This window comes from Pongo abelii, chromosome 2, assembly GCF_028885655.2.
Source record: "Pongo abelii isolate AG06213 chromosome 2, NHGRI_mPonAbe1-v2.0_pri, whole genome shotgun sequence".
NCBI classification, from domain to species: domain Eukaryota; kingdom Metazoa; phylum Chordata; class Mammalia; order Primates; family Hominidae; genus Pongo; species Pongo abelii.
The window spans coordinates 122,767,571-122,788,573 of record NC_085928.1 but is presented as its reverse complement, the minus strand read 5'-3'; the positions used below and the strand labels follow the sequence as shown (position 1 = coordinate 122,788,573).

Below are 21,003 nucleotides of genomic sequence, written 5' to 3'. Positions count from 1 at the left end.
AGCAGCTAAGAATACAAGATGACGGAGGTAAAGTCTATGGTAGAGAAACAGGATCATCTAATTTGTACCACAGGCAAGAGTGGTAGGGAAGGTCAATGCTGGGCAGAAAGAAAAATGCAAATCAAGGTTAGCCACCTTGGAATACGGATTGGATGAATGGAAGGAAGAAAGGCTCGATGCTATAGTTTGCCCAGCCCAGAACTACTCTACTTAAATATTAACCCCAAAATGCTCAATTAACTCCCCAGGCATCTTCATTTTCCTACTTATTATTATTCACACAGTTTTTCTTCTCTTCTTGGGCTGAGACACGTCAGCTCACTTCTGCCACATTTCAGGAAGTGCCTGCACATTCTGTTCTAACTTGAGACAGAGCCTCTGCTCTCACCTGGCTGCACCACCCACACATCAGGGATCACACACACGAGGTGGCAGCCCAGTCCAATGGTGCTGGAGCAGCAAGGCCTGGCTCCAAAATGCAGCCCCTTATCAGATATGCAACCTAAGGCAGTTTTTTATAAGGTTTCAGGGTTTTATCCTCATTGCCTATTTAAAAAGCAAGACATATCTTATAAGGATATTGTAAGGATTAAACTAAATAATATCTATTAAAGTACTTAACACTGTGCCTGGCATTTTGATCAAGTCTGACAGATGCTGGCATAACAATGTTCATCTATTTGTATAAAATATTGGTCAAGGTCACTCACAACCTTCTTTCATGATATATATTCTATCTCAGTAAAGTTTTTTTTTAAAGGATAACTTTATTCCAAAGATAGCATACAGAATGGTCTAGAGAGATTGCCTAACTGTAAAGGCCAAACTGACCCCAGTGGAGGTTTTATCAACGGCCTGCTCTGATCTTCCTTTTCAACGTCAGCTTCCACAATACATCGTGCGCCTCACTCTCCAAGCCTGAGTGTTCTAACCAGTTCTCCCCCATCAGCCTGGCTGCCATGGCCCCATAATGCCTCCTCTCCCAAATTTTCTTAGCCACTCAGTTCCTTTGTGGTCAGTCTCAGCTAAGACAATAGCAAATGAATAAATTACTTTTCTTAAAATTCATGTTATTAACATGGAAATGACTAATAGGTAACTTCTCCCAAAGAATATATACTTTTTTTAAAAAAAACCGAATCATGTTTTCAAAAGTGTTTGACTATATATAATTTTACAATTTTAAATACATATACAATATATAATTTTATAAAAGTTTACACAGAAATAATTTCAAAGTTAAAGAAAGTTGAAAAGAAAACCCACCATGTACCCTTTACTCAGTTTTATTTTTACCAATTACTAACATTTTACCCCATTTGTTTTATCATTTGTTCCCTCTGTTCTCTCCTTCCCCTCTTTAAAATAAACACATAAACACACATAATTATTATATGAATAAATGAATGAAACTTTTTCTTAATTTAAGGGTAAGGCCTTTTCCCCTTAAATACCTCTAACTGCTTCAGTGTATCTTTCTAAAAACAAGGATATTCTCTATATCACCACAGGACAGTTATCAAATGCCTTTATCCTATCTACTGTCTGTGTTCCAATTAATTCCATGTCAGTGTAAAATCAGATATAGTTTAGGGTCAGGTATCGCATTTGGTTGTCATGTGTCTTTTTTTTTTTTTTTTTTTTTTGCCAGAGACAGGGATCTTGCTGTGTCCCCAGCCTGGGGTGCATGCTGCATGATTAGCTCACTGTAACCTCCAACTCTCGGACTCAAGGGATCCTTCCACCTCAGCCTCCTAAGTAGCTGGGACTAAAGCATGCGCCACCCTGGCTAATTTTTAAGTTTTTTTGTGCACACAAGGTCTTGCTATGTTGCCTGAGCTGGTCTCAAACTCCTGGGCTAAAGCAATTCATATACCATGTCTCCCAAAATGCTGGGATTACAGTTTGAGCTGCCATGCTCGGTGAGTTGTCATGTATCTCCAGCCTCATTTAATCTGGAACACTTCCATACCCTTCTTGGTCTTTTATACTGACATTTTTGAAGAATACAGTCCATATAGGATATATTTTTAAGTAGGAATACCTTAAAATATTTACTGTTGTTCTCTAGCCTCCAGCCTTGTTTTACTTTTCTTCATAGAACCTGTCACCACCTGGCACAGTACATATTTGTCTGTTGGATGTCTCCCTCACACAAGTACAAGCTACACGTAGTCACTTTCCAGGGTCCAGTACCATATCCCAGTGCCTAGAACATTATGGTACACAGACATGCAGTGTTTGTTGAATGCTACTCCCAAGCTGTCATTCTTCTAAGCCTTTCCTCCAATGTTAGCAAAACAGGGACCAGACACCCCCACTCTGAACAACTGACCCCAGCTTTATCACTCATAGTGGATGCAGTTCAGTGCAGGAAATGTCCTCAGACTAAGAGCTGTCTACCCTCGAGTTAGAACTTCTCACAGAGGCCTAGCTATATAAAATCATCCCACAAGGTTCTAGGCAAAAAAAACAGCAACTCGACTATTGTAGAAAAAAGCCCTATTTAAGTACAGATGTATGGTGCAATAAACTAGTTCAACTGAATCAAAACTGTACCATTTTGGTTTTCCTAAAAATATACATATTTATATATGTATAATATATATGTTATATACGTTTATGTTTATACTATACACACACACACACACGTTTTAATCTAAAGGCCTTCTTGACCTAAAATGATCCTCCTGGCTAGTGTTAGGACTTTCCTTTCAGGCAAGGCGAGCAGCCGCATGTTAAGATTATGCTGGAGAAGGTATGCAAAATTGTTGCACTTCATTAAGACAATAAAAAATCCCCAAACTTTATTGTTTTAATAAAAGCTGTTCTTAAATTGTGTTTTATTTACTTAATTTGATGGTATGTTTAGGAGGGTGATGTTTTACACTTAGTTTTAAGTACCCAAAAGGTAATTATCTGTGAAAAATTCTAGAAGAAAAATGGCACTGAGCTTAATAAAACATGAAAGCAACATTATCCAATAGCAGAAATAAGAAGACAGAGCCAAGGGAAGAGTCAATTCTCAGATAAGCTTGTCCAACTTTACTAAGGGAGTTTATCAAGCCTAAACTCATTGGAATCTATTCCCCCAAAGGCTTGCTACTTAGGAAAACATATTATCCTCATACTCTGCTTTTCAACCTGGAGCACTTTATACCTTCAGTCTCAACAGGAGATGCAGCATATCTTACTTTTCACCCAATGATTTGGGAAAGAAAATAAAACAGGTTTAAAATATTTTATCAGGCTAGTGTATTGTTCAGTAAGATGTACGAGTTGAATGTAAGATACACCTGAGGCTTCTTAAAAATGTTTTCATGTAGGCCAGGCACAGTGGCTCATGCCTGTAATCCCAGTGCTTTGGGAGGCCAAGGTGGGAGGATCACTTGAGGCCAGGAGATCAAGACCAGCCTGGCCAACACGGTGAAACCCCGTCTCTACTAAAAATACAAAAATTAGCCGGGCATGGTGGCGGGCGCCTGTAATCCCAGCTACTTGGCAGACTGAGGCGGGTGAATTGCCTGAACCTGGGAGGTGGAGGGTTCAAGGATCACACCACTGCACTCCAGCCTGAGCAACAGAGTGAGACCCTGCCTTGAAAAAAAAGTTTTCATGTGGGCAGTACTAACCCTCTTCAACCTCCGGTGGCATTCACATCCCCTGCCCTCTGCAGATGGAGAAGCTCTGCTTACAGAACCCAAGACAGGAGCTAGCTCTGCTAATCAGCCAACCACCCCAGCACCGGAGGGTTTTGTCGAGGAAGAGGCCACTCAACAGACACTATTAATCACTATTTAATTCAAATAAAGGGGAGAGAAGTAGCACCTCCCCGCAAAGAGCATCAAACTTCACACTTCAAATTATTTCAAGTAAAAGCAATTCAGAGTAACAAGAAGAGAAGCCTAATCTGAACTGGCAGGAATTTGGAATTACTGAACATCTTCAAGGACATTAGATGTTAAGACTTTCAAGTGAAGAATATAATGAGAAGCAGGTTCATCAGCGACTGCCTGATGGAGAGCATCTCCCTGCAGATACAACGACCAACTCAATAGTGGCCCAGGAGAACACAGCACTCAGCAAAACAGCCTTGGCTCCAGGTTTTGAAATACATTTTTAATAATTCAAATGTTAACCACTTGAGTAACTACATTTTTAATATACAACTGACCAATGCAAAAGATGAAAATTTTGAATAATACCAAAAGGTACACCTAAATCCCTACATACTTTCAACCATGAATCTCTTGTTCCCCTAACAGCACCCCTGGCAACCACTACTACTAGCCTCTCGTGTGTCCTTCCAAAGATTGGTAGCGGGGAGAGAGGGAGGAAGGAGCGGGGGTGAGGGGAGAGGGAGGAAGGGGTAGGGAGAGAGAGGGGGAGGAGAGAGAGAGGGAGAAAAGGGGAGGGGGAAGAGAGAGAGATGGGGAGTGGGGGGAGAGACAGGGAGAAAAGGAGAGAGGGAGAGAGAGAGGGAGAGAGAGAGGGAGAGAGAGAGAGAGAGACAGAGGGAGAGAGAGAGAGGGAGACAGAGGGAGAGAGAGAGAGGGAGAGAGAGGGAGGAAGAGAGGGGGAGAGAGGGAAAGAGAGGGAGAGAGAGAGAGAGGGAGGGAGAGGGAAAGGGAGGGAGAGAGAAAGAGAGAGAGAGAGATACAGAAAAAGTAAGTATGTGTGTGTCTCTCCCGTTTTTGTTTGACTGGTTGGTTGTTTCTATCATGGTACACCTTCCCCAGCCCCTGTGGTTTTTTTTGAGACAAGGTCTTGTTCTATTGCCCAGACTGGAGTGCACGGGCGTAATCATGGCTCACTGCAGCCTTGACCTCCCTGGGCTTAAGCAATCCTCCCATCTCAGCCTCCCAAGTATCTAGCTGGAACTACAGGAGCATGCCACCACACCAGGCTAATTTTTTTATATTTCTGTAAGACGGGGTTTCCCTATGTTGCCCAGGCTGATCTCAAACTCCTGGGCTCAAGCAATCCTCCCATGTCAGCCTTCCAAAGTGCTGGGATTACAGGTGTGAGCCACTGTGCCCAGCCCCCTATGCTTTTTAACCTTTTCATCAATTTTAATAAATTAAATTTCTCTTTTATCGCAGAAGTTCAGTTTTTTATCAGAAATACCCCATTTCATTTCACAAGCTGTGCCTTTCCAGTCTTGGGCAGTCAGGTACTGCTTGTTTCCCAGGGCCCAACTTAGCTGGGTCCTGAAAGCACAGTACCCCTCACGGAAACTCATTCAGTGTCTGGCTCTGTACTAAGAGCACAACAGACATGATCTCATTAATCCTCACCACAGCATACAATTCAATCCTCACATCAAAAATTACTGTCCCCATTTCAAGGAATAACTTGCCCCAAGTGGCACTATAGGGCTAGTTCTGAACCGGGTACTGCCCCCCAAGAGCCTAGAGCACTTGCCTTTAATCCTGCAGCCTCACAGAAAGTGAGATGGGAGCCACTCAAAACCAGATGCATAATGTGAACAAGGCCAGCCTGGCTGAGTCTGGATTATACTGGAGCTTTCTGATGCGTGGGGAATATAAACATTTGGGCAGTCTATCAAACCTTTTAGGGGGAAAGTCATAACAATCAGGTTTTAGAGATGCTTCTTAGCATCTCCTTCATGATCATCTTCAGGTGGAACTTGGCTTAACAACCAAGTTATCCATCAACAGAAATGGTGTAGCAGAATTGGGTGAATCTGTTATAAAAAGATTATTGTGACATGCTTAATATTACTTAATCCTAACAACTGCCCTGTAGGGTTGATGCCATTATTTTGCCCAATTTACAGAAGTGAAAACTGAGGCTAAGAGAATTACTCGTTTACTGAGTTACTTGAGATTACAAAGCTAGGTAGTAGCCTGTGAGTGGCCCAGGCACAGCCAGAAACCAGGGTTTTTTTTGTTTTGTTTGTTTTGTTTTTTACCTAATTCCCTACACTGTCTATCACACCAGATCTTCCATTTGTTCTAAAAAATTTTGTCTTTATGTCAAAAAAAAATGGGAAAAGTAAAGAGACAAACTATGAAATGGGAGCTGGAGCTTCCAGATAGTCGAATACAGGAGGCTCTAGGAGGGTGACCGCCCAGGGAGGACCTAGAAGCTCCACACCCCTTCCCTTATACCTCACCCTACATATCTCTTCATCTGTAACCTTTGCAACATCCTTTATAATAAACCGGTAAACATAAGTTTCAAAGGGCAGATTAACAATGTGTACAGGTACTTGCCTCCAGCCATGCAGGTTGTTCTCATCAGTGCCACATTGCCTCACAAAATCCTGGAGATGATCAACAAGTTCATGACAGACCCAATCCCCATCTTGGTGAAATGATTTTCTTTTGCCCTTTCACTTTCTGCCAAGGGATGCCACAGCAAGAAGGTCCTCACCAGATGCTGGTCCCTCAATCTTGGACTTCCATTAAGGGAACATCATTAATGTCATCATCATCCCAAAATGAACCTCCCCCAGGCTCCTTAAGTTTATTTTTCTGTGCAGCAACTGCTTGTGCTGAGACATTGGAAAGGACTTTGGTTCCAGAATCCTCAAGGAATACACAATTCATTACAGCACCCTTACCTTGTAGTATAATCACATTTCTGCTTAGGAAGGCCAAGAGCCCAGCAAAGTAAGTGGCACTTCCACATGTAATCAGACTGGCCCTTGAGGCCTAAGAGTGAGTGAAATTTTCCAATGGACTTGGAGGTTGCCATGTAGGACTTACTCCAATAACAGTTCCATTTGGGCATGGAGAATATCTTAAGAATGGTGTGGTGGACATTGCTCAAATATACCTGGTAATCCCCTCCCTCCTGCGCACATTGGAACCAGCCCTTCCTGCCCCCTTACATGAAGTCTGAGTCAGTGAAAAGCCTTTTCTTTCCCTATGCCCTAAAAGGCCTTGTATTTGAAAATGAAAGCGTAAGATTTTGAAGAAGCCTGCACCTCGGCAGCCTCTGCATCATTCACTGCATGAAGCACAGTCACCAGTCACCAGGCCTATGATGGGCCAACTCTCTACATGAAGAAGCACATCCAGAGTTGTATTTTACTTGCCCCCAGGTCTATGGAGATGTAAAAAAGGAAAGAATTAAGCATTTTGTTATTGGATGGTCCAAAGGAAAATGTCAATGAGTGAGTGACCTTAACCAAGTCATGAAACTGCATTAGAAGGATTTACTATGGGAGAAGAATGAGGGGCTCCAGGCAGAAAGCCCCAAGGCAATAAAGAGACAAGGAAGTGATAAAAGGGGACTGAACGACCAAGGAGGCCAGGGTTATGAGCCACATTCTCCACCGTTGCCACCACATCTTATCTGATGACCTGACCCACCACATTAAAGAATTTCATGTATGTTCTTCTTAGTTTCTTCTACTCAAAACACTGTTAAAAAATACCTTAGTTCTCTTTCTGTTTTTTGTTGTTGTTGTTGTTGTTTTTAGATGGAGTTTCACTCTGTCACCGAGGCAGGAGTGCAGTGGCACAATATCGGCTCACTGCAGCCTCCGCCTCCTGGGTTCAAGCAATTCTCCTGCCTCAGCCTCCTGAGTAGCTACAGGTGCCCACCACCATACCTGGCTAATTTTTGTGTGGTTTTTTTTGTATTTTTAGTAGACACGGGGTTTCATCATGTTGGCTAGGCTGGTCTTAAACTCCTGACCTCAAGTGATCCGCCCACCTCAGCCTCCCAAAGTGCTGGGATTACAGTTGTGAACCACACATGGCCAAAAATACCTTAGTTAAGTCTACAGGTTATTAAATATACATTGCTCTAACCTATACTAGGGATAAAAATTGAAAATTAAGCCAATAACGTAAATTATTAGTTTAGAAATCACAGATTTAGAATAAGTCATGTTTTTAATCAATGTGTTTATTTTTGATTTTCATTGGATCAGTTTGGGGGTGATTAGGATATTTTGAAGGCACATACAGTCATCCCCTTGGTGTCCATGGGGGATTAGTTCCATGACCCTTCTAAGATACCAAAATTCACAGATGCCCAAGTCCCTGATATCAAATGGCATTTTATTTGCATATAACCTATGCATATATATTCCCCTGTAAATCACCTCTAAATTACTTATGTCTAATGCAATGTAAATGCTATGTAAACAGTTATTTGTATTGTTCAGAAAATAAGGACAAGATTAAAAGTCTATCCATGTTCAAAACAGATGCAATTTTTTTTAGAATATTTTTGATCCAGAGTTGGTTGAATCCACATAGGCAGAACCCACAGACACAGAGGACTGATTGTATATAGAACTAGAAACTCAGAATTTAAATTTTAGCTTGTATCATTATTCAAAAATTGATTAATACCATTAATAGCCTCTTTGGTGACACTAACCATTCCCTTGGCAAGTTTTTACCGGTTATCTATTACTGCCTAACTACCCCAAAACAAGAGGTTAAAAGTGACTACTATTTTACCTTATCTCAACGTGTGTCAGGAATTCAGGCTGGTCTCCCTTGGGTGATTCTTTCTACTCTGGGTGGCATCACCTCAGGTCACTCAGTGGTAGTTGGCCAGTAGCTAGACTTGTGCGCACATCCTGGTGCCTTGAGAGGGGCAGCTGGAAGCCTGGATTTTGCTGTGTCCCTTCATGAATTCTTAGAGCCTCACAATGGGGTCTCTCCAGCAGGGTAGTAAATATTTACAGAGTGGCTCAGGGCTCTGAGCCAAGTCGAAGGGGCCAGTTTTCTTACAGCCCACACCTGGAACTATCAGCAGTACTTTGACTTTTGGTCAAAGCTGCCACGCACCAGGCTCAGAAATAGCCCCTTCATGCATTGCATGCCTCTATCAAAATATCTCACGTACCTCATAAATACATACACTATGTACCCACAAAAATTTTAAAAAAAAAATTTAAAAAGAAAAAAATAGCACCTGCCTTTTGATGGGAATGCTGACAGGAAAGCTTCAAAGAATCTGTGGCTATCTTTAATCTGCCCCAGCCTGAGACCAAAGGACCACACATAGACATGCAAAGTATAAGCTCAAATCAAACTTGGAAAGACTGAAGCCTGGTTTAATTCTAACAATAATAAATTACCAAATTAAACAAATCCTGCATTAAGACAGTGTTGAAATAAAAGATGTCTGCGTTCCACCCTAGAACTTTAACTATCATGAACAAATGCAACACTAAAATGTAATGCTTTGTTTTTAGAAAATAAAAAAAAAGAATGGGAGCTAATACTTGCAAATTATGTATCTGATAAAGGTCTAACTATCAAGACTATATAAATAACTCATATGACTCAATAAAATATAAACGAATAAAAAAAGACAAAGGATTTTTATATGTATTTCTCCAAAGAGTATATATGAATGGCCAATAAGCATATAAAAAGATACTTAACATCATTCATTAGGGAAATGCAAATCAAAATTACAAGGAGGTATCACTTCACACCCACTAGCATGGCTGCTATACTAACAAATGTTGGCAAGGATATGGAAAAATTGGAACCCTATACATTGCTGATAGGGATGTAAAATGGTGCAGCTGCTTTGGAAACCAGTCTGGTTGTTCGTTAAAAAGTTAAACATAGAATTACCATATGGCCCAGTCATTCCACTTTTAAATATACACCCAAAAGAATTTAAAACAAACTCACACAAAAACTGGCATACAAATGTTCATAGCAGCATTATTCATAATAGCCAAAAAGCGAAAGCAACCCAAATATGCATCAAGCGATGAAGGGATTAAAAATTATGACATGTCCATACAATGGAATATTAGTCATAAAAAAGGAATGAAGTACTGATTTATGCTACAACATGAATGAACCTTGAAAACACTATGCTAAGTGAAAAAAGCCAGACACAAAGAGCCATAATATTGCATACAATCCATTTAAATGAAATATCCAAAATAGGCAAATCCATAGAGACAGTGGTTAGTGGTTGCCAGGGGCTGGGAAGAGAGGGTGGATAGAAATGGGGAGTGACTGACAGCTCATGGAAACAGGGAAACAGGGGATTTTTTTAGGGATGATAAAATATTCTGGAATGAGATAGTGGTAGTGGTTGTACAATTTTGAAACCATACTAAAAACCACTGAATTACACACTTTAAAAAAGTAAATTTTATGGTATGTGAATTATAGCTCACATTTTAAGAAAAGATAAGAGCCACTTGTTAGCTATGCAACCTTGGGCTTATCACAAATCCACTCTGTGCCTCAGTGTCCTCACCTAGAAAATGCGGTCATAGCAGTGCCTGCCTTATAGGGCTGTTGTGAGAAATACACAAGATAATCCAAGAAAAGTACTTAGCATAGTACCTGCCACAAAGCAATGTGTTCAAAGACGCCATTTACTATTATTTCCTTTTCCCAAAAATGTGTTCCTTATGACTGTTAGTTTCCTCTCTCTTTAAGAAAGTAAAAATTCAAGAAACATTTTGCTTGTTACTCTTGACTGATTTTCAGCTACTGGCTAATAGTTCTCTCTATATAAAAAAAATCGTTATACTTGATCGAATACAAAACAATAATATTTAGAAAAATAAAATGTATCTTGGATCTAGTTTCTTGAGGAACCCAAATCCAACACCATGACTACTAATACTACTACTGTTACTAATACTGATACTAATACTACTACTAACAGGTAAAGGAGAAGAAGAAGGAAGAAGCAGGGTTGATATTTGTTGAGTATTGAACATGCACTAAGTGGTTTATGTCCATCCCCATGTGTCATGACAGTGCCAGATGCAGAGGATGCAGTATGATTTCCCCACAATCCCAGGCCTCCGAGGACACACGGTGGGCCAGGAGGGTACAATAAGATGTGCTATAACACCAGTGAGTACTGGTATATATGGGAGCACAGAGAGAAGACCATGCTGCCTGGGGAGGTCAGGAAGGCATCACAGAAGTATAAGGGGCTTTCTGTTTTTGTTTCTTGTGTTTTGAGATGGAGTCTCACTCTGTTGCCCAGGCTGGAGTTGGAATGCAGTGGTGCAATCTGGCTCACTGCAACCTCCGCCTCCTGGGTTCAAGCAATTCTCCTGCCTCAGCCTCCTGAGTAGCTGGTATGACAGGCACACGCCACCACACCCGGCACATTTTTGTATTTTTGGTAGACAGGGTTTCGCCATGTTGCCCAGGCTGGTCTCGAATTCCTGACCTCACATGATCCACCTGCCTTGGCCTCCCAAAGTGCTAAGATTACAGCAGTGAGCCACCGCACCCGACCATATACTTTACCATATAAAGTATATGAGCTTTAAAAACCACATGAGGGAGGGAGAGGGAAAGGCATTCCTAGCAAAGGAAACAGCAGCGACAAAGGCAAGGAAGCATGGAGGTGTGCAGGGTGCTTGGGGAGCTGTTTGTCTAGAGCATTGACTGAATGATGGGTAGAGACAGAGGGGAAGAAACTGGACCCGAAATGAGTGGGCATTTAATGCCAAGATAAAGTTCTGGACTTGCCTTAGGAAGTTTGGTGCCACTAACGATTGTTCGAGCTAGGGACAGGCATAACTAGCAGTCTCCCTTGCTCTTTTGTCCTTCACTAAAGCAGCGTCTGAGATGTCTGCTCCATAAATGGCTCCAGTGGCGTGAACAAGTAGCTGACCCGGACCACAGAGAACATTAGCTCCTGCTTTTAGATCAGTTAAGGCCTATGTTCCTGTTGCACAGGTGAGGCAAGTGGACAAGTGAAAGTGATCAAGCATTTAATGCCGAGGTCCTAGAGAAGACCAGGACTCCCAATAGAAAGGGAGAAGAAAAGAAGGGAGGGAGGGACAAAAGGGGTGAGGGAGCCCCATTAAACCTCTGTAGATTAAAAGAACCGTTCATTGTGCAAGAGACAAAACTAGATATTGGTAAATTCCCTTCTTAGAAGCCATTAACATAGTGGAAGCTCTACCAGCTCTATCCAACAGAACTTTCTGTGATAATGGAAATGCTGTATATCTGTGCTGTCCAATACGCAGCCATCAGCCAGATGTGGCTACTGAGCACTTGAAATGTGTGCCACTGAAGAACTGATTTTTAAATCTTATTTCAATTAAATTTAAGTAATCACATGTGGCTAGAGGTCTCCATATCGGACAGCATAGTTTTAGAACCTGTATTTTCTTATCCCTTTTCATATACTGTTTCTTAGACAAATGAAACAAAGGGAGTTTGGAATCCCTTTCAATCTGCTACGGTCTGAAGGCTTGTGTCTCCCCTAAAATTCATTTGTTGAAATCCTAACCCCCAAGGTGATAGCATTAGGAGGTTGGCCTTTGGGAGGTGATTAGGTCATGAGAGAAGAGCTCATGTTGTTTATAAGTATCCAGTCTATGGTAGCTTGTTACAGAAGCCCAAACAGACTAAGACACAACATTTTAATCATTCTATTACTTCTGAATTATTTCAAATTGTTCTGAGAGACCCTAAAATTGCTTAATCATATAAAAGAGGTATCCAGTGTCATTTGTCAGATTGCCACCAAAATTCTGAGAATTCAGCCAGTGAGTTACCAGCAGTACCCTCTCTAAAAGAATAAAATTGGGTGTTGTTTTGAGTAGAATCAATCTTTATTTAGTATAAGCGTAAACACTTTGGTGTGCATTTTTCTTTCCAAGTAGTTGGATGGACCCGGATGTTGGGCTGGATGACTTCTGAAATCCCTTGTAACCACATGGTTTCAGAGTCTACAGATGTCACTGGGTTAATCTTGCTTCCCATTGTGTTGCATCCTAACCAAAATATCAAAGCACCTCTCCAAAGCCCTCTGGCTCACACCCCAGGGCGGGAAAAAGTCAAGAAAGTTGTAGTCTTTCACCATCAGAAACCTAGATTGACAGAAGGAACAATTGAACAGCTTCAAATCACCTCACTCTTCACATTTTGCTATGGATAGAATTCCCCACTCCTGTCTCCTCCTTCCCACCCCAACAAACAAACCCTTTAATTCCCCGGAAGCAGCCCACACATCCCCTAGGCCTCCCCAAGTAAAGTTTCTCAGTGTCCCCAAACAGGTGTGGTGTCTGCACCTGGCAAGCAGGGGCGAGGTCTATCAGTTGGTCTCTCAACCTAGCCACACACTCCTGTGCACTCAACCACACAAGTGGGAACAGTGGCTTCAGGACACACAGCCTTCAGGAACAGAAGATACCCACAGAGCATGCTCTCCTGAGTCAGAGTGGATGTGGAACCAACCAGTGTCAGCCAGGGTGCCAAGCCAGCCCATCTCTCTACGGCCTCCTTTCTCACTGTCCAGTGCTCTAACATGCCCTGACTAAAGCCCCTACATGCTTGGAGAGTACAGATGCTACGACAAAGGCAGGGGAGGAGAGTTAGGGTATATCACTGGTGTCAGCTATCATTGGAAGTTTTGTAAACACAGGCAGGTCCCTCACAGCTAGAAGGGGTGAGGAATTGCTGCCCCACCTACTCTTGGGGCTGTCCAGACCCCGGTGGACAGGGGTAAGACAGGGCTCTTAATACCGCAAGGCCACAAGTGAATTAATGTGCAATTATCATTCTAAGGGTACAGGGAAAAAGAAAAAAATCCAAAAGACCTGTAATTTGGGCAGCTTCCAGCATGAATATTAATATATACACTCCTCAAAACTCAGTAGCTTTTGCTGTTCATTCAAGACCCCCTATGACTTATAATGAATTTAAAGTCCTGTGTTAGACAATCATATTCCTCCATGATCAAATCTGCATAAGACTTTATCCTAAAATTTGTATTTTAATTTAGAATTACCTAGCAAGGACAAAAAGCCCTAACTATAGGCCAGTCTAACCACAGTGTCTTCAAACTCTTTACACAGATGAAGATTCACAGAGACCTACTGCCATCCTCAGTGTAGCCACCACTGTTTGCTCTCAGTGAGCACAGGGTCAAGTGCAGGAGACGGGAAACCAGGTCATTAGTAAGCGCCAGGAGAGAGTCAGGCCTGGGGTCCTAGAAGCCCAGAGAAAGGATTTCTAATGCAATGAGTATCATAAACTATTTCCAATACATCTACATATATCTGCATTTTCTTGCTTTTTTATCCATAGATAGAAAAAAAAAAAGTTGCTGTGCTTTCCATACTGTTAGATGTATAAAATACCAGGAAACACTTCCCTTTATTTTCTCAACTTCCCACTTGGAGCTAATCAAGAACAGGACACAGGCGGGACACGGTGGCTCTCGCCTGTAATCCCAGCACTTTGGGAGCCCAAGAAGGGTGGATCACTTGAGGTCAGAAGTTTGAGACCAGCCTGGCCAACATGGTGAAACCCTGTCTCTACTAAAAATACAAAACATTAGCCAGGCATGGTGGTGCGCACCTGTAATCCCAGCTACTCAGGAGGCTGAGGCAAGGGAATTGCTTGAACCTGGGAGGCGGAGGTTGCAGTGAGCCAAGATCACGGCACTGCACTCCAGCCTGGGCGCAGAGTGAGACAAGAAGAAAGAGAAAGGAAGGGAGGAAGGGAGGGAGAGAGGGATGGAGGGAGGGAGGGAGACAGACAGAACAAGGGGTCAGAAATGACCCAGAGGGAAGGGCAAGTAGCTGACTGGAAGGAAGATAAAACACAAGAGAGATCCCAGAAATGTTCTAAGAAACAGGTCCCCAATTGAACACTCTCACAGTCACCTTAAAAATAAAACAGCCCAAACATAGAATAGGTCTATGGCCAAAGTCTGATCTTCCTAGTTCCTCCTCACAGAGATGTAAACTGCCCATGAAAACAAAATGTGTACAAGTTCCGTGCATACGAACATACAAGAAAAAAAAAAGACGGGCAGGATGGACCTCCAAATGGAGTCATGTGTCTCTCTGCATTTTTCCACATTAAAAGGTGCCTGGAGGGATGCACACCCAAATGGTAGCGTCAGATTATGTCTGGGGGTGGGGTCTGGGGTGACCTTTTAAAATACTTTTCTATCTTCTGAATGTTTTATATGGCATATAAGTAATATTCATAATCTTTAAAAATAATGCTACTTCCATTATAGAAAACAAGGCCTTTGCAAGCTGTTAGAGATGAATTGGCACTAAGAATACATTTGCAGTGAGGATGGGGAATGCCAGTCAGAAAACAGCCACCTGAACCAAAAAGGCAATCCCCAAGCTCCATCGGGTTTTGAAGCACCACATTCCACCTCCCCCGCCATTGTCTAGGTGGCTGCCAAGCGCTACTTGAGGAAGTGATAAGCATCACTGTCTGTCACACATTTATCCTTTAGGGATGAAACGTCAGGGGAGAAGATACTAAAGCCCAACTAGCATCACAGCAGACTCATAAGCTATTATTACACTTCGTGTACAAGTCATCTCCACAAATGAATCCACCTTCCATATCCAGAAAAAAAAAAATCCAAAAACTACTGAAAATATTGTAAGTTTCCATCAAGTTTGGCCTTTAAAAATTTTCTCAGTCTGAATTAAAGCCAATGAAACTAAAATGTTCTTGTATGAATGTCTTTTAAATGTTCCCTAATCACTTGACTTTTGATCTTTTTACCCCACTTTTCACAAAGGTCAAAAGTAACTTGAAAACAGCACTATTCATAAATTTCTCCAACTCCCGACCCCACTCCCAAATATTGACTTTTGTTGATTTTGAATGGCCCTACATTCTTTGATGTGGTCACTTGAAAATAATAGAGCCTATCTAAAAACAGACTGATAAACAGACACACAGCCACGAATGGATTAAAAAGCAAAGTTGTTTTCCTTGAGAGATTTGTCAAAGCACCAAGGGCGGTCAGGAGTCTGAACTTCCAAGCAGCAGCCTTACTGAAAATCAGCACCTGCTACTAAGCCCCCAACTCCAAGGAGTGCTTCACATCAGCAAATGGCTTTCACTTCACTCTCTTGCTTGAGCTATATGACAACCTTATGAGACAGATATCATTTCAAAGATGAGGAGACAGAGGTTAAGTAAAAAAAAATGGCCTAAGCAGGTATGCTCAATACATCATTGGCAGAGCAGGGATTTAAACAGGTCTTCTCACTCTGAACCCCACAGTATCATTTCTAAACCAGAATGTCATGAATTGAAAGATGGATATATTCAATTAATCAGAAGACACTGTTCATTCAAAGTTTACAGGACCACCCCCTCCACCAAAACGCTCATCTTGTATAATAAGCTTACATCCCCAAAAAATGAGTGCAAAAGGCTAATGTAATTTTAAGCAATATCACTTAAAAAACTGTAGAATCAGAATCAATTTAGAAGATGGAACAAGGATTCCTTTGATTACATAAAGATTGCAGACATCCTATTCCAGAGCTGTTTCCTCTGCAATATATGAAAATATGGGACTCAAGGGGATGGGGGTGAACCTTTCTATTCAAATTATGCCAATAAAGTAGGATGGGAGATGGAAAGAAGAGGGAGCATGCTAAGCAATTGGGCTTTTGTCCCAGCTTAGTCACTTAACAGCTGTGTGACTTTCAGCCTGTCATTTAGGTTCAGTTGGCCTCCATTTTCTAATTTATAAAAATGGAAATAACACCACCTACCTCACATGACCTCTGTGAAGAGTAACACAATCATGGATGAAGCTCACACTAGTATAAAGTATTAATTATTATTACTTCTGCCAACAGGCCAGTTCCTGATTCATCCTCAGTGCTTACTGAATTCCTATAACACCACTGTTCCTATCCTAGAAGTTTCCTAAGACCACCCACTTGATAAAAACCACAAGAATTCAGGCTCAGTGGCTCATGCCTATAATCCCAGCACTTTGGGAGGGCAAGGCAGGAGGATCGCTTGAGCCCAGGAGTTGGAGAACAGCCTGGGCTACGTGGAGAAATCCTGTTTCTACAAAAAATTAGCCAGGGATGATGGTGTGTGCCTATGGTCCCAGCTGCTCAGGAGGCTAAGGTGGGAGGATGGATTGAGAGACTGGGAGGTCAAGGCTGTACCACTGATTGCACCACCGCATGCCAGCTTGAGCAACAGAATGAGACCCTGTCTCAAAACACACACACACACACACACACACACACACACACACACACGCAAGAAACTCACTCTTGCATTTCTTGCATTTGAGACCTTCAAAGTCATACACAAGTAGATTCTCATAAGAATGGTCTTTATGACTCTCTCTTAACACATTCTCCATCAATGCTGCTTTAATTTTTATAATGCACTAAAGGCTGGATGTTTTGTTTTGTTGTTTGTGTTTTCAGGGGAAGTCTGTGTTCTATTCTTCCTGGCAGACCAATCCCATACCCCGGTGACTCCACCTCAAGTCACACTGGAAGCCACAGGATGAACCTATACGACATGGAGAAAAGGGAGATTTTGTCTGTATGTCAGTTTCTGATCATGCAGAATCCAAAACTGTCCTAGAAGGGACCCCATCACCCACAGAGGGAAGCACATGGTGGCCCTAGCTGACATCTATGAGGCTAGATGTCAGAGCAAGGACAAGAAAGCAGGAGACCCAGGTTCCAGTCTTAGCACTACAGCCTCCTGGTTGGGGTGTCCTTGTGTATAAATCAATGGAGGCTGGGCGAGATAGCCAGACCTCTGGATTTCAAAGGCCAATACATGTTTTTTTGGTTTTTTTTTTTTAAGTCTGGGAATTGACTTAGGGTTATTCACACTTTTGATTTTTGCAAGTAAGAATATTAAGAACAAAAAGAATCATAATTCCACTAAAATAGCTAAAATGTAAAGAAAGAATCAACTACTGATACACACAACAGCATGGATGAAATTTAAAAGCTTTTTTTTTTTTTTTGAGACATGATCTCACTCCGTCACCCAGGCTGGAGTACAGTGGTACAATCTCAGTTCGATGCAACCTCTGTCTCCTGGGCTCAAGCAATCCTCCCATCTCAGTCTCCTGAGAAGCTGAGACTACAGGTGTGCGCCACCATGCCCAGCTAATTTTTTTGGTATTTTTTGGAGACAGGGTTTCACCATGTTGCCCAGGCCGGTCTCAAACTCCCAGACTCGAGCAATCTGCCTGCCTCAGCCTCCCAAAGTGCTGGGATTACAGGTGTGAGCCACCACATCCAGCCCCAAAAACTTTTTTGTAAGTAACAGAAGTCCGATGTGAAAGGTCATATAATTCTACCTATAGAACATTCTAGAAAAAGCAGAACTATAAATAGGAAACCAATCAGCAGTTGCCAGCTGCAGAGGGGTCAGCGAGGAGATTGATCATAAAGGGGGTAACGAGGGAACTTGCTGGCAGGGCGGAATTGTGAGTACAGTGGTGGTTACACGACTCTACATATTTGTCAAAACTCATTGAACTTTACACTTAAAAGGAGTAAATTTTATTGTATGCAAATTATACTCCAATAAACCTCAATTTTTAAAAAATGCAATCAATATTCTACCATATTCTACAATAAAAAGGAAGAATATTTTAACCATCCAAAAGCAAAGCAACATAATTTTTGAAAAGAAGAGTAGTCACTTATTTTAAATAAAGTTGTCTTTGGGAATAATTCCCTCCTTGTTTTTCTCATTTCACTCTGGACTGGGGAAAAACTTCATCAGGTGGTGACTAAGGCAGGTCTGGGTTTTGAAACCACTGGCTGGGTCATCCTTAAGGCCTTTTTCAGCTCTACAGTTCTATGCATCTGGCTATCCTGTAGTTCTTACTAAAATGAGTTTGAATTATAGCACCATTTTACCTAATATTTGTTCCAGGGAACACAATTTTATTTTTTTTCCCACCCTGAACATGATTTTACATAAGAGTTTTTAAAAGGCAAAATTCCAAGCAGCTGTAGGGAAAGTATTCTCTATAGTCTACTGTAAAGGGATCTGATCTGCTGAGAATAAAGAAGAAACATGGTAAAGAGGAGGCTTGGCATATATTCCTAATAACCATGATGCAAATTAAGCAGCAATACTATAGTTAACTAGACATCAAGTTTATATTCACTTTGAGCCCATCCTTGTTTTCACTATTTAACTTCTGCTTAAGCAGCCTTGAATTTGATAATGCTGTCACTGAATAATAAGGTCTGTTCACAGTTTTAAAATTATTATTCCCTAGTTGATCATGCTAGCTAGGATATAAATGAGTGGTAATAGCACTTTCATCTCCATTTCTCAAATATGAAATTCTACAGGCCTAAACTTCTAAATTATTATTTATTTTGATTCTAATATTAATAGATTAGTCAGTATTCCTGAAGCTAACCAGAGAACATATCAGGAAATCAAATTCTGCTTCCAAGAATCTTCAAATTCTTTTTTTTTTTTTAACTACCATTAGGAAGCCTTTAACTTTCCTTCTCTACAATGATTCATCAAAATATTAATGTACTTAAAGTTGGTTCCCCTACCTCAATTCCCACTTCCAAAATAAATTCCAGATGAATCAGTGATTTAAATATAATAATTAACATATAAACTCCTTGAAAACAGTGAATAATATTTTCATAATTTTGGACCAGAGATGGCCTTTCTAAATATGATACAAAACCAAAAGCCAAAAATAAAAATACTCATAAACTTGACTGCAAAAGCTTAAATATTCTACAGAGTAAAAATTCTATTCAAACTCAAAATACAAATTGTCTACTAGGAGAAAATATCAACAGTACAAATGACAGGCCAAAAAAAATCCTTTGTACACAAAGAGCTACTACAAATCAAGAGGAAAAAATGAGCTCAATAGAAAAACAACCAAAGGATATAAAGTGGTAGTTTGCATTATTTTTAAGAATGGCCAATAAACATTTGAAGACATACTTGGCCCCAGTCATGATTTTAGACATGAAAATAAAAATAATGAGGTATCCAATTTTGATCTGTGAGAATATAAAAACCTGAATGTTAATAACACGCGTTAATGAGAGGGGGAAAGAAACCCTTACAGAACTGGTGGGAGTACAAATAAGGGCAACTGTTGTAGAAGACAATTTAGCAACGTCTATGAAAATTTCAAAGACATATTCTATGATCTAGCAATTCCACTGGTATAAATTCATCCTACAGATAGACACCTAGAGGTATAAGAATATATATGCACAAAGACGTCACACATTACAGCATTATATGTGACAACAACAATAAGGAAACAACTCTAAATTTCCATTAGTAGAAGACTTAAATAAGGCACTGACATCCATTCCTAAAAACACCATCTGGCCATCCAAAAAGGAGTGCAAGTAAATCCATGTGCCTAATGTAAAAAGATCTCCAAAATATATTAAGAAAAAAAAAAGGAGAACAGTATGCATGTGATCCCCATTTGTATAAAAACATGTATTTATGTAGATACAGTTATATACACATACACATACCAAGACATACTAACACATACCTAAATTTACTAGAAACATATGCAAGAACAGTTAAGAACAACTATCTCTAATGAGCACATAGGGCAATAGGTGGGGATAAGTCCTTCTACTTTTATTCTCTTCTGTTCTGGTTTATAAAAAGTAAAGACACATATAAAAAGACAATAACAAACTGCACTTCCTAGATGTATATAAAGTACCAATTAAATGTTGAGAACTCCTACTATAATTCTTGGAAAATAAAGAAGGCCAGTTGGGGGAAAATGCTTTAGAATGAGGGCTGTACCTACAGTTCCCGAAGATTCGGCTTAGGGCAAGTTAAGCGAGGCATTACAGGTAAGTGCCACTGTCCTAAGCAAGTTAAGGAAAAGGGGATGTCTCTTTAAAAAAAAAAAAAAAAAAAAAAAGGCATTATGAAGAAAGTATTTTTAGTTTGTATTTGGAGGCAGAACAGCCAGGTGTATCTAACTAAGGCATTTCACATGGCCCTGACCCAGAAAGCAGGCAGGTTCTAGTAGATGGAATCATCAGAAGTTTGAAGAGTGGATCTTTCTACAGGATGCATGGAATACAGAAAAAGATAGCAGTTGGATACAATAACTATATTTGAACTAATGATATAAAGGAGTAGCCCTTGGAACATTAATTTTAACAAATATTTATTGCCCTAGATAAATGCATTTTGAAATTGTTTCCTGTATTTTAATGACTGTAAATCTTCCACAATAATCCATGAAAAT

At 40.8% G+C, this 21,003-nt stretch overlaps 1 protein-coding gene across 5 annotated transcripts in view; it reads right to left on the bottom strand.

Moving 5' to 3' along the window:
* The window catches only part of OSBPL10 (oxysterol binding protein like 10), a 412,361-nt gene that overhangs the window by 193,783 nt on the left and 197,575 nt on the right, over positions 1-21,003 (bottom strand). The gene's annotated exons all lie outside the window — the stretch shown is intronic.